Source organism: Triticum aestivum, chromosome 5D, assembly GCF_018294505.1.
Source record: "Triticum aestivum cultivar Chinese Spring chromosome 5D, IWGSC CS RefSeq v2.1, whole genome shotgun sequence".
NCBI classification, from domain to species: Eukaryota; Viridiplantae; Streptophyta; class Magnoliopsida; order Poales; family Poaceae; genus Triticum; species Triticum aestivum.
This window is the reverse complement of record NC_057808.1, coordinates 92,081,302-92,097,775: the sequence shown is the minus strand read 5'-3', so window position 1 is coordinate 92,097,775 and position 16,474 is coordinate 92,081,302.

Here is a 16,474-nt window from a genome sequence, read left to right as displayed (position 1 = left end):
TTCTAACCGTACTTCCATACAGTCTTCGAATTGGAAGTGTAACAAGTTTGTTCTGTAGGTGTGCTAACTAGGTGGCCCAAAGGAGAGGTGTCCGGATTCCAAGGCGACCTGCTACAAGAGCTCTCAAAAGTGCATGAGCGAGCCCGGAAGGCAATGAGAAACATTGCTAAGGCTTTATGGCCGGCCGATTCTCCTCCAGGAAGTATGGAGGAACTCGCGAATATATTCAAGGGAGCTCGGCGCCGCTTTGGACTGTGGAAGATATCAGCATGCCGAGAAGGGGCACGAGAGGCCTGGGCCATGGTGAAAACACAGTACACCGGACTTGATCCGAATCATATGGCCTGGGTCGGGCCTCGAGGATTAGATGGACAAGAAATTCCTGTAAGGTTGGTATATGACCAAGTAAAGACATTCGCTAAGTTTTCGCAACAGGATTGTAAGCTAGACAACTTATTAGATGGTCTAGAAGAGGAGGAAGTTTTCGAGTCCAAGTAGTAATGTACTTTTATCGATAAACGTATCTCCAGCCGAATCATAAAATAGTTGTCATGGCAGACCTTCCGCTTTAACCTCCGAAATCCAAAGTTTGGAGTGTTTCTGAATATTGTACTGGTGGGAAGCACCAAAGTATGTTTCGGAAACCAGGCAGTCCGGTCATAGTTGCTTGAATAGGCAAGTTGTATTCGGGGAGTTATGTTATATTACATTTGATCGTAAGAAACATCTTCCAAAGAGAATAGTTTCGTTAAGGGTTCCTCTCCCTGGGCCAGCATGCGCTGTGCATGCTTGAGCTGTGATGCTAAAAATCACAATACACGTTGTATGTTGGGAGATTGTATCGCCACGAGGGAAGTTCATCTTATGTCCGCCGACCTATTATTCCCTTAAGAACGCTAGCTTTCGGCTTCACCCGTCTGAGGTACACGTCTGGATGACCCGGCTGTAACAATCGCAGAGGTGCTCCCGCTATGCCCTAGCCGAACAAGTGGGAACGAAGGGTATAAGCACAGGAGCCAGGTAACCCAACTTGGCAAAAACTTAAGTCATAAAGGTGCATATAATGGCGCAGAAAGACGTGTATGAGAAGACCACACATATACTCGAAAAACCACACATATACGTGTATGAGAAGACCACACATATACTGTGAGCTTGATGCTCGGAAAATAATAACAAGCTTCTGTGTCAAGAAGCCCCCAGGTATTGGGGGATATGAACATTTAAGGATGTGTACCCCTTAATTGTGCGGTTTATCCGAACATGGGCCAAAAGTCGTATAAAAACGAAAAGAAGTAAGAGAAAAAAATAGAAAAAGGTAACGAACAGTGAGTTCGGACTTAGGCGTAGAATCTTTGGAGTCTGGCAGCATTCCATGGGTTCGGCTCTAAGCGATTATGCAAAGCATTACGAAGGCGATAGGCTCCTCCAGTGAGAACTTCTTCTATAATGAAGGGACCCTCCCATTTGGGCTTGAGCTTGTCCTTTTTCTTCTCTGGTAGGCGTAGAACGAGTTCACCGACATTGTAAGTCTTGGCCCACACTTCTCTGCTTTGGTATCCTCGACCTTGTTGTTGGTAGAATGCTGAGCGAGCTTTTGCGACATCGCGCTCCTCCTCCAGGCCATCTAAGTCTTTTTGTCGATCGAGCTCGGCTTCTTTCTCCTCGTACATGCGGACTCGAGGTGAGTCGTGGATAATATCGCAGGGCAAGACGGCCTCTGCGCCGTACACCATGAAGAACGGTGTGTATCCGGTCATGCGATTGGGCGTGGTCCATAGCCCCCAGAGTACGGAGTCGAGCTCCTCAACCTAGTGTTTATCTGACTCCTGTAAGGACTGCACTAGTCTGGGTTTAATGCCGCTCATTATCAGGCCATTAGCCCGTTTGACTTGACCATTTGTTTGAGGGTGATAGACGGAGGCATAATCGAGCTTGATGCCCAGATTAGCGCACCAGGTTTTTACTTCGTCGGCTATGAAGTTAGAGCCGTTATCGATGATGATGCTGTGTGGGACACCATAACGGTGTATGACACCGGATATGAAATCTATCACTGGTCCGGCTTCAGCCATTTTAACTGGCTTGGCCTCTATCCACTTAGTGAATTTATCCACCATGACCAACAGATATTTTTTCTTATGGCTTCCCCCTTTAAGGGGTCCGACCATGTCAAGCCCCCAGACCGCAAAGGACCAAGTAATGGGGATTGTTTGTAGGGCGGTAGGCGGCATATGGCTTTGATTGGCGAAAAGCTGGCATCCTACACAATGCTGGATGAGGTCGTGCCATCTGCTCGGGTCGTAGGCCAGAAAAATCCAGTTCTGAAGGCCTTACTTACAAGGGCCCGAGCTGCAGCATGATGACCGCCAAGACCAGCATGGATTTCTGCCAAGAGCTGCCGTCCCTCTTCTTCGGAGATACACCTTTGAAGGACTCCTGTAGTACTTTTCATGTAGAGCTCTCCTTTATGAACCTTGTAGGCTTTCGAGCATCGGACGATACATCGAGCCTCATTCTGGTCCTCAGGGAGCTCTCACCTATTGAGGTAGGCCAGGAAGGGTTCAGTCCATGGGGCAATTACTACCATGATTACATGAGCTGATGGCGTTGGTTCGATGGCTGAGCCCCCGATGATATCTGGATTGTATTCGGAATCCGAGGGTATGATCGGATCCGGACTGGCGTTGCTGCTCTCGTTGTGCCATACGTTGGATGGCTTGAAGAGCCTTTCCACGAAGGTGTTAGGTGGGACGGGGTCGCGCTTAGCGCCCATGCGAGCAAGGATGTCTGCTGCCTGATTGCTCTCTCGGGGCACGTGACGAAACTCAAGCCCCTCAAACCGAGTTGATATTTTGAGCACGGCGTTGCAGTAAGCTGCCATCTTCGGATCTTTGGCGTCAAAATCTCCGTTTATTTGGGATATTGCGAGGTTTGAATCCCCACGCACCTCAAGGCGTTGTATGCCCATAGAGATAGCCATCCGAAGACCATGCAATAAGGCCTCATATTTGGCTGCGTTATTAGAGTCTGTATACAGTATTTGGAGCACATAATAGACTGTATCTCCTGTGGGGGATGTCAGGACGACGCCAGCCCCAAGTCCGGCTAGCATTTTAGAGCTGTCGAAGTGCATCACCCAGTTGGAATATGTGCCATACTCCTTAGGGAGTTCGGCTTCCGTCCATTCGGCGACGAAGTCAGCCAACACCTGAGATTTAATTGCTCGGGGTGGCTTATATGTTAATTCAAACGGTAAGAGCTCAATAGCCCATTTGGCAATCCGGCCGGTGGCGTCCCGGTTGTTTATGATATCATTGAGTGGTACCTCAGAAGCCACCGTGATTGAGCACTCTTGAAAGTAGTGCCACAGCTTCCGGGATGCCATGAAGACCGCATACGCTATCTTCTGATAATGCGGGTATCGGGATTTGCAGGGTGTGAGGACCGTTGACACATAGTATACTGGTTTTTGAAGTGGGAATTTGTGTCCCTCTTCCTCTCGTTCCACGACGAGCACCGCACTCACCACCTGATGCGTTGCAGATATGTGTAGTAACATGGGTTCGCCGATGTTTGGCGTGGCCAGGATTGGGTTGCTTGCTAACAAAGCTTTTATTTATTCTAGTCCGGCTATTGCACCATCCGTCCACGCAAAGTGGTTGGTACGTCGGAGCAGGCGATACAATGGCAGCGCCTTTTCTCCTAATCTGGAGATGAGGCGACTCAACGCTGCGACGCATCCGGCTAGTTTTTGGACCTGCTTGAGGTCTGTTGGTGTAGCCAACTGTGACAGGGCTCGGATTTTGGCTGGGTTTGCTTCAATTCCCCTATTGAAAATGATGAACCCAAGCAATTTTCCGGCGGGAACGCCGAAGACGCACTTTTCTGGATTGAGCCGTAGGTCATATCTTCGGAGGTTGTCGAATGTAAGGCGTAAATCATCCACCAATGATTCGACATGCTTGGTTTTGATGACTACATCATCTACATATGCCTCAACTCTCTTGCCGGTTTCTTTTCCAGGCATGTTTGAATCATGCGTTGGTATGTGGCGCCGACGTTTTTGAATCAGAAGGGCATGGTGTTAAAGCAGAAGGGCCCGTATGGGGTGATGAATGCTATCGCGGCTTGGTCGGATTCCTTCATCTTGATTTGATGGTATCCAGAGTATGCGTCGAGGAAGCACAGTGAGTCATGTCCTGCGGTGGCATCAATGATCTGGTTGATGCGAGGTAGTGGGAAGGGATCCTTAGGGCAGGCTTTATTAAGGTCCTTGAAGTCGACACACGAGCGCCCGGATTTATCCTTCTTCGGCACCATGACTAGATTTGCTAGCCAATCTGGATGTTTGATCTCTCTGATAAACCCGACTTCGAGTAGCTTGGCTAGCTCCTCACCCATAGCTTGTCGTTTGGGTTTAGAAAATCGCCGCAGCGTTTGCTTGACTGGCTTGTATCCCTTCAGTATGTTGAGACTGTGTTCGTCCAGCGCGCCTGGGATTCCCGGCATGTCCGAGGGGTGCCAGGCGAAGATATCCCAATTCTCGCACAGGAACGCGCGTAATGCGGTGTCGACCGCCGGATCCAACTGTGCCCCAATGGAAGCTATCTTCTTGTGGTCCGTCGGGTGAACTTGAAATTTGACTATCTCGTTTGCTGGCTTGAAAGAAGTGGATTTAGGCCTCTTATCGAGAATTACGTCGTCTCTATCCACTGTGGAACGCAGAGCGGTGAGCTCCTCGGCCGCCAGGGCTTCGGACAGTGCCTCGAGGGCCAGGGATGCGGTTTTGTTTTCGGCACGGAGTTCTATGTCCGGATCATTGGAGACATTGATAACACCGTTGGGCCCGGGCATTTTGAGCTTCATGTACCCGTAATGAGGTACGGCTTGAAAGTGTGTGAATGCATCTCCCCCTAACAGGGCATGATATCCACTGTTGAAAGGGGCCACCTGGAAGATTATATCTTCGGACCTATAGTTCGCAGGCATGCCGAATACCACATTGAGTTTAATTTTCCCCGAGCATCTTGCTTCTCGACTGGGGATAATTCCCCGAAAGGTTATGGTACTTTTCTCAATGCGATTCCTGTCCATTTGCATTTTATTGAGCGTGTCCTCGTAGATGAGGTTCAATCCGCTGCCCCCGTCCATGAGCACTTCAGTGAGCCGGAATCCGTCCAATTGGATTTAGAACTAAGGCGGCTGGTGCTCGGACTGATCGGGCCTATGGTTTGTCAGTGGCGTTGAAAGTTATCGCCATGTCGTTCCAAGGGTTTATTTCAGCTACTTGGTTGACTTCGGTGAGGTCGCGGAGCGCCCGTTTGCGCCGATTATTTGAAGAGAAGGTCTTGAAGACCGTGAACACATTGAGATCGTTACCCTTGAAGGGGTACCTTGCTGGGGTAGTTTCTGTGAGGATGGCCTCACCGCTTTTAGCCACCTGCCGAAGTATCCAACATGCGCGGAGGCTATGTGTTGGTTCGGAATTCGGCATCGTATGTATCTGGAAAGGCTTGTCAAGCCATTCATTAAGGATAGTCCTATGCCCTGTTAAGGGCTTATTTTTCTTGTCTGTGAAGCAATTATCGGGTGCCCTGTGTGGGTGCATCCTTTTCGCCCAGCCGATGGGTGGCTAAAATGCCTGTGGTTCCCACCGAGCTGTTTGCGCTTTCCAGGCGCTTTCCATTGCGCAGTACTTCTGTACTATGTGAGCCAAATCTGCGAAGTGCAGTATGCGGTGTCGGTCGAGGGCATTGAGGATCCCCATGTCCGTACAGTTGCGGCAAAAGACTAATACCGCATCATCGTCGCAACAATCTTTAATCTTGTTTTTAACAAGTAGGAATCTAGCCCAAAAGTGATGGACTGTTTCCTGAGGTTGCTATCGTATATACATTAAATCGCATATGTTCGGGGGACCGGAATTTCTTGGAGAGTATTGCTTGTGGTGGGCGGGTGGGATTAAATCTGACCCGTGGCCCACTGTGGAATCCGGGTTCTGAAAAATTTCTGAGGTTAATGGCCCAGGATCCGGAGTGTCCTAATGGTTTTTAGGCTCGAGGCCTGGTTCTATGTTTAGAGGACGGATGGTTTCTCAAAGATGGGTCTCCGGCTTGCAGAGCTCGGAGATCCCAACGTAGTTTGTTTTTAGTGTAGGAGGAGCGATATCCTCACCTTGCTCTTCCACGACGGTCACCAGGTGGGTGACCGGTGGGGATATGATTTCTCTCTGGTCGGGTTTAAGCCCGATTAGATCATAATCTGTTGAGACCCCCAGGGCGGCGATGCGATCTATCAGTTCATTTAAATACGAAACATCTGTCGGATCCATCTTATCGACGCTTTCGGGGTTGATGTGGAGATGATTTTTGGCAATCCGGGGGACCGCCTCAGGCTTTATGGCCAGGTGGGCGCCTATGGTGAAATTGCCGATCTGGAGGATATGCCCAGGAACTAGGGCTTTTCCAGAGGTGATTTTGTCGTTGACAACAAGGTGAGCCATTGATCCTTCTATCGACAACACAGAGGAACTCTCAATGAAAGCACCAATGTCGGTGTCAAAACCAGCAGATCTCGGTAGGGGGTCCCGAACTGTGCGTCTAAGGATCGAAGGTAACAGGAGGCAGGGGACACGATGTTTACCCAGGTTCGGGCCCTCTTGATAGAGGTAATACCCTACTTCCTGCTTGATTGACTTTGGTGAGTAGAGGGGTTACAAGAGTTGATCTACCTCGAGATCGTAATGGCTAAACCCTAGATGTCGAGCCTGTGTGATTATGATTGCCTCTACGGACTAAACCCTCTAGTTTATATAGACACCAGAGGGGGCTAGGGTTATACAGAGTCGGTTTACAGAGAAAGGAATCTTCATATCAACACCAAGCTTGCCTTCCACGCTAAGGGGAGTCCCATCCGAACACGGGGGAAAGCCTTCCATCTTGTATCTTCATGGCCCACGAGTCCGACCCACGTCACATAGCCCGGACGCCCGGGACCCCCTAATCCAGGACTCCCTCATTGACCATGCAGGTGGTTTGAGAGGTAATCATCGGTGAACTGCTTTGAAAAGTATTGAAAACAAAGATATGCATAAATTGTTGTTATAAATTTTGAAATGGCGCAAGGGGTAAAAACAAGGTAAAAGAGTTAGTACCATCCTATAGTTGACTGATGTCTTCTTCATTGTGCAAACAAAGATCTTGCTATTATTCGTCGCAAGTTTCTTCATCCTAACAATCTTTCTGAGTTTCTTGACTTGACTGATATTCATGGACATCTCATTTCCCCATACGCAAAATGGGTCGAACAGTGGGTCTAAGCCTCTGACAGCAGGACGTACATGTGCAAGACAATTGTAAGAAACCTAAATATTAGAATGATTCCTGCAACTGCACGGACCATGCTTGAACAAACCTCGATGCTAAACGGTGTCTCCCATTATTTCCCTGCAACACACATAAGGAAGATCTCGATCAGGTTAACTGAGAGTTGCCATACTATCAGTAGAATATGTATTGAGTACAACCAAATTCGATTGGTGTCACATGCATAACAATACAAAATTGTACCCATAGCAAATGAAAATCAAATTGCAGAACTGAACCAAACAGTTAAATGGACAGCAGACCAAATGAACCAAAATAGTGAACTGAGCACGACATTGCAGAATAGAAACATGTACTAGAAGATAAGACAGTTAACAAAACAAAGAATGCTTGAGAACAGTACTACGAAATGTAGCAATTGTTGGATCTCAATACAAAGTTCTCCTCGATCTTCTTGGAGATCTATTAGATGTAATTCTTTTAGCGGTGTGTTTGTCGAGATCCGATGAATTGTGGGTTTATGATTAAGATTACCTATGAACAATATTTGATTCTTCTCTGAATTCTTTTATGCATGATTTAAATATCTTTGCAAGTCTCTTCGAATTATCAGTTTGGTTTGGCCTACTAGATTGATCTTTCTTGCAATGGGAGAAGTGCTTAGCTTTGGGTTCAATCTTGCGGTGACCTTTCCTAGTGACAGCAGGGCAGCAAGGCACGTATTGTATTGTTGCCATCGAGGATAAAAAGATGGGGTTTATATCATATTGCTTGAGTTTATCCCTCTACATCATGTCATCTTGCCTAATGTGTTACTCTGTTCTTATGAACTTAATACTCTAGATGCATGCTGGATAGCGGTCGATGTGTGGAGTAATAGTAGTAGATGCAGTATCGTTTCGGTCTACTTGTCACGGACGTGATGCCTATATACATGATCATGCCTAGATATTCTCATAACTATGCGCTTTTCTTTCAATTGCTCGACAATAATTCATTCACCCACCGTAAATTATGCTATCTTGAGAGAAGCCACTAGTGAAACCTATGCCCCCGGGTCTATCTTCCATCATATTATTTTCCTATCAACTTACTATTTCTGCCGCCTTTTATTTTGCAATCTTTACTTTCCAATCTATACAACAAAAATACCAAACATATTTATCTTATTATCTTTATCATATCTCACTTTTGCAAGTGGCCATGAAGGGATTGACAACCCCTTTTGTTGGGGAACGTAGTAATTTCAAAAAAATCCTACGCACACGCAAGATCATGGTGATGCATAGCAACGAGAGGCGAGAGTGTTGTCCACGTACCCTCGTAGACCGAAAGTGGAAGCGTTAGCACAACGCGGTTGATGTAGTCGTACGTCTTCACGATCCGACCGATCAAGTACCGAACGCACGGCACCTCCGAGTTCAGCACACGTTCAGCCCGATGATGTCCCTCGAACTCCGATCCAGCCGAGTGTTGAGGGAGAGTTTCGTCAGCACGACGGCGTGGTGACGATGATGATGTTCTAGCGACACAGGGCTTCGCCTAAGCACCGCTACAGTATTATCGAGGTGGACTATGGTGGAGGGGGGCACCGCACACGGCTAAGAGATCCAAAGGATCAATTGTTGTGTCTATGGGGTGCCCCCCTACCCCCGTATATAAAGGAGCAAGGGGGAGGCGGCCGGCCAAGGAGGAGGGCGCGCCAAGGGGGAGTCCTACTCCCACCGGGAGTAGGACTCCTCCTTTCCTTGTTGGAGTAGGAGAGAAGGAAAGAGGGGGAGAGGGAGAAGGAAAAGGGGGCTGCACCCCTTGTCCAATTCGGACCAGAGGGGGGGGGGGGTGCGCGCCTCCTTCCTTTTGGCCTCTCTCCTCTATTCCCGTATGGCCCAATAAGGCCCAATACTTCTCCCCGGCGAATTCCCGTAACTCTCCGGTACTCCGATAAATACCCGAATCACTCGGAACCTTTCCGAAGTCCGAATATAGTCGTCCAATATATCGATCTTTACGTCTTCGGCCATTTCGAGACTCCTCGTCATGTCCCCGATCTCATCCGGGACTCCGAACTACCTTCGGTACATCAAAACACAAAAACTCATAATATAACCGTCATCGAACTTTAAGCGTGCGGACCCTACGGGTTCGAGAACAATGTAGACATGACCGAGACACGTCTCCGGTCAATAACCAATAGCGGAACCTGGATGCTCATATTGGCTCCCACATATTCTACGAAGATCTTTATTGGTCAGACCGCATAACAACATACGTTGTTCCCTTTGTCATCGGTATGTTACTTGCCCGAGATTCGATCGTCGGTATCTCAATACCTAGTTCAATCTCGTTACCGGCAAGTCTCTTTACTCGTTCCGTAATACATCATCCCACAACTAACTCATTAGTTGCAATGCTTGCAAGGCTTAAGTGATGTGCATTACCGAGAGGGCCCACAGATACCTCTCCGACAATCGGAGTGGCAAATCCTAATCTCGAAATACGCCAACCCAACAAGTACCTTCGGAGACACCTGTAGAGAACCTTTATAATCACCCAGTTACGTTGTGATGTTTGGTAGCACACAAAGTGTTCCTCCGGTAAACGGGAGTTGCATAATCTCATAGTCATAGGAACATGTATAAGTCATGAAGAAAGCAATAGCAACATACTAAACGATCAAGTGCTAAGCTAACGGAATGGGTCAAGTCAATCATATCATTCTCCTAATGATGTGATCCCGTTAAGCAAATGACAACTCATGTCTATGGCTAGGAAACTCAACCATCTTTGATTAACGAGCTAGTCAAGTAGAGGCATACTAGTGACACTATGTTTGTCTATGTATTCACACATGTATCAAGTTTCCGGTTAATACAATTCTAGCATGAATAATAAACATTTATCATGAAATAAGGAAATAAATAATAACTTTATTATTGCCTCTAGGGCATATTTCCTTCAGTCTCCCACTTGCACTAGAGTCAATAATCTAGTTCACATCGCCATGTGATTTAACATCAATAGTTCACATCACCATGTGATTAACACCCATAGTTCACATCGTCATGTGACCAACACCCAAAGGGTTTACTAGAGTCAATAATCTAGTTCACATCGCTATGTGATTAACACCCAAAGAGTACTAAGGTGTGATCATGTTTTGCTTGTGAGATAATTTTAGTCAACGGGTCTGTCACATTCAGATCCGTAAGTATTTTGCAAATTTCTATGTCTACAATGCTCTGCACGGAGCTACTCTAGCTAATTGCTCCCACTTTCAATATGTATCTAGATCGAGACTTAGAGTCATCCAGATCTGTGTCAAAACTTGCATCGACGTAACTCTTTACGACGAACCTTTTGTCACCTCCATAACCGAGAAATATTTCCTTATTCCACTAAGGATAATTTTGACCGCTGTCCAGTGATCTACTCCTAGATCACTATTGTACCCTCTTGCCAAAATCATGGTGAGGTACACAATAGGTCTGGTACACAGCATAGCATACTTTATAGAACCTATGACTGAGGCATAGGAAATGACTTTCATTCTCTTTTCTATCTTCTGCCGTGGTCGGGCTTTGAGTCTTACTCAATTTCACACCTTGTAACACAGGCAAGAACTCTTTCTTTGACTGTTCCATTTTGAACTACTTCAAAATCTTGTCAAGGTATGTACTCATTGAAAAACTTATCAAGCGTCTTGATCTATCTCTATAGATCTTGATGCTCAATATGTAAGCAGCTTCACCGAGGTCTTTCTTTAAAAAACTCCTTTCAAACACTCCTTTATGCTTTGCAGAATAATTCTACATTATTTCCGATCAACAATATGTCATTCACATATACTTATCAGAAATGCTGTAGTGCTCCCACTCACTTTCTTGTAAATACAGGCTTCACCGCAAGTCTGTATAAAACTATATCCTTTGATCAACTTATCAAAGCGTATATTCCAACTCCGAGATGCTTGCACCAGTCCATAGATGGATCGCTGGAGCTTGCATATTTTGTTAGCACCTTTAGGATTGACAAAACCTTCTGGTTGCATCATATACAACTCTTCTTTAATAAATCCATTAAGGAATGCAGTTTTGTTTATCCATTTGCCAGATTTCATAAAATGCGGCAATTGCTAACATGATTCGGACAGACTTAAGCATAGATACGAGTGAGAAACTCTCATCGTAGTCAACACCTTGAACTTGTCGAAAACCTTTTTGCGACAATTCTAGCTTTGTAGATAGTAACACTACTATCAGCGTCCGTCTTCCTCTTGAAGATCCATTTATTTTCTATGGCTTGCCGATCATCGGGCAAGTCAACCAAAGTCCACACTTTGTTCTCATACATGGATCCCATCTCAGATTTCATGGCCTCAAGCCATTTTGCGGAATCTGGGCTCACCATCGCTTCCTCATAGTTCGTAGGTTCGTCATGGTCAAGTAACATGACCTCCAGAACAGGATTACCGTACCACTCTGGTGCGGATCTCACTCTGGTTGACCTACGAGGTTCGGTAGTAACTTGATCCGAAGCTTCATGATCATCATCATTAACTTCCTCACTAATTGGTGTAAGCATCACTGGAACTGATTTCAGTGATGAACTACTTTCCAATTCGGGAGAAGGTACAGTTACCTCATCAAGTTCTACTTTCCTCCCACTCACTTCTTTCGAGAGAAACTCCTTCTCTAGAAAGGATCCATTCTTAGCAACGAATATCTTGCCTTCGGATCTGTGATAGAAGGTGTACCCAACAGTCTCCTTTGGGTATCCTATGAAGACACATTTCTCCGATTTGGGTTCGAGCTTATCAGGTTGAAGCTTTTTCACATAAGCATCACAACCCCAAACTTTAAGAAACGACAACTTTGGTTTCTTGCCAAACCACAGTTCATATTGTGTCGTCTCAACGGACTTAGACGGTGCCCTTTTTAACGTGGATGCAGCTGTCTTTAATGCATAACCCCAAAACGATAGTGGTAAATCGGTAAGAGACATCATAGATTGCACCATATCTAATAAAGTACGGTTACGATGTTCGGACACACCATTACACTGTGGTGTTCCAGGTGGCGTGAGCAGTGAAACTATTTCACATTGTTTTAACTGAAGACCAAACTCGTAACTCAAATACTCTTCTCCACGATCAGATCGTAGAAACTTTATTTTCTTGTTACGATGATTTTCCACTTCACTCTGAAATTATATGAACTTTTCAAATGTTTCAGACTTCTGTTTCATTAAGTAGATATACCCATATCTGCTCAAATCATCTGTGAAGGTAAGAAAATAATGATACCCGCTACGAGCCTCAATATTCATCGGACCACATACATCAGTATGTATGATTTCCAACAAATCTGTTGCTTGCTCCATTGTTCCGGAGAACGGCGTTTTAGTCATCTTGCCCAAGAGGCATGGTTCGCAAGCAATCAAGTGATTCCAAAATCCCATCAGCATGGAGTTTCTTCATGCGCTTTACACCAATATGACCTAAACGGTAGTGCCACAAATAAGTTGCACTATCATTATTAACTTTGCATCTTTTGGCTTCAATATTATGAATATGTGTATCACTACGATCGAGATCCAACAAACCATTTTCATTGGGTGTATGACCATTGAAGGTTTTATTCATGTAAATAGAACAACAATTATTCTCTAACTTAAATGAATAACCGTATTGCAATAAACATGATCAAATCATATTCATGCTCAACGCAAACACCAAATAACACTTATTTAGGTTCAACACTAATCCCGAAAGTGTAGGGAGCGTGCGATGATGATCATATCAATCTTGGAACCACTTCCAACACACATCGTCACTTCACCCTTAACTAGTCTCTGTTCATTCCGCAACTCCTGTTTCGAGTTACTACTCTTAGTAACTGAACCAGTATCAAATACCGAGGGGTTGCTACGAACACTAGTAAAATACACATCAATAATCTGTATATCAAATATACCTTTGTTCACTTTGCCATCCTTCTTATCCGCCAAATACTTGGGGCAGTTCCGCTTCCAGTGACCAGTCCCTTTGCAGTAGAAGCACTTAGTCTCAGGCTTAGGACCAGACTTGGGCTTCTTCACTTGAGCAGCAACTTGCTTGCCGTTCTTCTTGAAGTTCCCCTTCTTCCCTTTGCCGTTTTTCTTGAAACTAGTGGTCTCGTCAACCATCAACACTTGATGTTTTTCTTGATTTCTACCTTCGTCGATTTCAGCATCACGAAGAGCTTGGGAATTGTTTCCGTTATCCCTTGCATATTATAGTTCATCACGAAGTTCTACTAACTTGGTGATGGTGACTAGAGAATTCTGCCAATCACTATCTTATCTGGAAGATTAACTCCCACTTGATTCAAGTGATTGTAGTACCCAGACAATCTGAGCACATGCTTACTGCTTGAGCTATTCTCCTCCATCTTTTAGCTATAGAACTTGTTGGAGACTTCATATCTCTCAACTCGGGTATTTGCTTGCAATATTAACTTCAACTCCTGGAACATCTCATATGGTCCATGACGTTCAAAACGTCTTTGAAGTCCCGATTCTAAGCCGTTAAGCATGGTGCACTAAACTATCAAGTAGTCATCATATTGAGCTAGCCAAACGTTCATAACGTCTGCATCTGCTCCTGCAATAGGTCTGTCACCTAGCGGTGCATCAAGGACATAATTCTTCTGTGCAGCAATGAGGATAATCCTCAGATCACGGATCCAATCCGCATCTTTGCTACTAACATCTTTCAACATAATTTTTCTCTAGGAACATATCAAAAATAAACACAGGGAAGCAACAACGCGAGCTATTGATCTACAACATAATTTGCAAAATACTATCAGGACTAAGTTCATGATAAATTTAAGTTCAATTAATCATATTACTTAAGAACTCCCACTTAGATAGACATCCCTCTAATCCTCTAAGTGATCACGTGATCCATATCAACTAAACCATGTCCGATCATCACGTGAGATGGAGTAGTTTCAACGGTGAACATCACTATGTTGATCATATCTACTATATGATTCACGCTCGACCTTTCGGTCTCCGTGTTCCGAGGCCATATCTGTTATATGCTAGGCTCGTCAAGCTTAACCTGAGTATTCCGCGTGTGCAACTGTTTTGCACCCGTTGTATTTGAACGTAGAGCCTATCACACCCGATCATCACGTGGTGTCTCAGCACGAAGAACTTTCGCAACGGTGCATACTCAGGGAGAACACTTATACCTTGATAATTTAGTGAGGGATCATCTTATAATGCTACCGTCAATCAAAGCAAGATAAGATGCATAAAAGATAAACATCACATGCAATCAATATAAGTGATATGATATGGCCATCATCATCTTGTGCTTGTGATCTCCATCTCCGAAGCACCGTCATGATCACCATCGTCACCGGCGCGACACCTTGATCTCCATCGTAGCATCGTTGTCGTCTCGCCAATCTTATGCTTCTACGACTATCGCTACCGCTTAGTGATAAAGTAAAGCATTACATGGCGATTGTATTGCATACAATAAAGCGACAACCATATGGCTCCTGCCAGTTGCCGATAACTCGGTTACAAAACATGATCATCTCATACAATAAAATTTAGCATCATGTCTTGACCATATCACATCACAACATGCCCTGCAAAAACAAGTTAGACGTCCTCTACTTTGTTGTTGCAAGTTTTACGTGGCTGCTACGGGCTTAGCAAGAACCGTTCTCACCTACGCATCAAAACCACAACGATAGTTTGTCAAGTTGGTGCTGTTTTAACCTTCGCAAGGACCGGGCGTAGCCACACTCGGTTCAACTAAAGTTGGAGAAACTGACACCCGCCAGCCACCTCTGTGCAAAGCACGTCGGAAGAACCAGTCTCGCGTAAGCGTACGCGTAATGTTGGTCCGGGCCGCTTCATCCAACAATACCGCCGAACCAAAGTATGACATGCTGGTAAGCAGTATGACTTATATCGCCCACAACTCACTTGTGTTCTACTCGTGCATATAACATCAACGCATAAAACCAGGCTCGGATGCCACTGTTGGGGAACGTAGTAATTTCAAAAAAATTCCTACGCACACGCAAGATCATGGTGATGCATAGCAACGAGAGGGGAGAGTGTTGTCCACGTACCCTCGTAGACCGAAAGCGGAAGCGTTAGCACAACGCGGTTGATGTAGTCGTACGTCTTCACGTCCGACCGATCAAGTACCGAACGCACGACACCTCCGAGTTCAGCACACGTTCAGCCCGATGACGTCCCTCGAACTCCGATCCAGCCGAGTGTTGAGGGAGAGTTTCGTCAGCACGACGGCGTGGTGACGATGATGATGTTCTACCGACGCAGGGCTTCGCCTAAGCACCGCTACAGTATTATCGAGGTGGACTATGGTGGAGGGGGCACCGCACACGGCTAAGAGATCCAAAGGATCAATTGTTGTGTCTATGGGGTGCCCCTTGCTCCCGTATATAAAGGAGCAAGGGGGGAGGCGGCCGGCCAAGGAGGAGGGCGCACCAAGGGGGGAGTCCTACTCCCACCGGGAGTAGGACTCCTCCTCTCCTTGTTGGAGTAGGAGAGAAGGAAAGAGGGGGAGAGGGAGAAGGAAAAGGGGGCTGCACCCATTGTCCAATTCGGACCAGAGGGGGGGTGCGCGCCTCCTTCCTTTTGACCTCTCTCTTCTATTCCCGTATGGCCCAATAAGGCCCAATACTTCTCCCCGGCGAATTCCCGTAACTCTCCGGTACTCCGATAAATACCCGAATCACTCGGAACCTTTCCGAAGTCCGAATATAGTCGTCCAATATATCGATCTTTACGTCTCGGCCATTTCGAGACTCCTCGTCATGTCCCCGATCTCATCTGGGACTCCGAACTACCTTCGATACATCAAAACACAAAAACTCATAATATAACTGTCATCGAACTTTAAGCGTGCGGACCCTACGGGTTCGAGAACAATGTAGACATGACTGAGACACGTCTCTGGTCAATAACCAATAGCGGAACCTGGATGCTCATATTGGCTCCCACATATTCTACGAAGATCTTTATCGGTCAGACCGCATAACAACATACGTTGTTCCCTTTGTCATTGGTATGTTACTTGCCCGAGATTCGATCGTCGGTATCTCAATACCTAG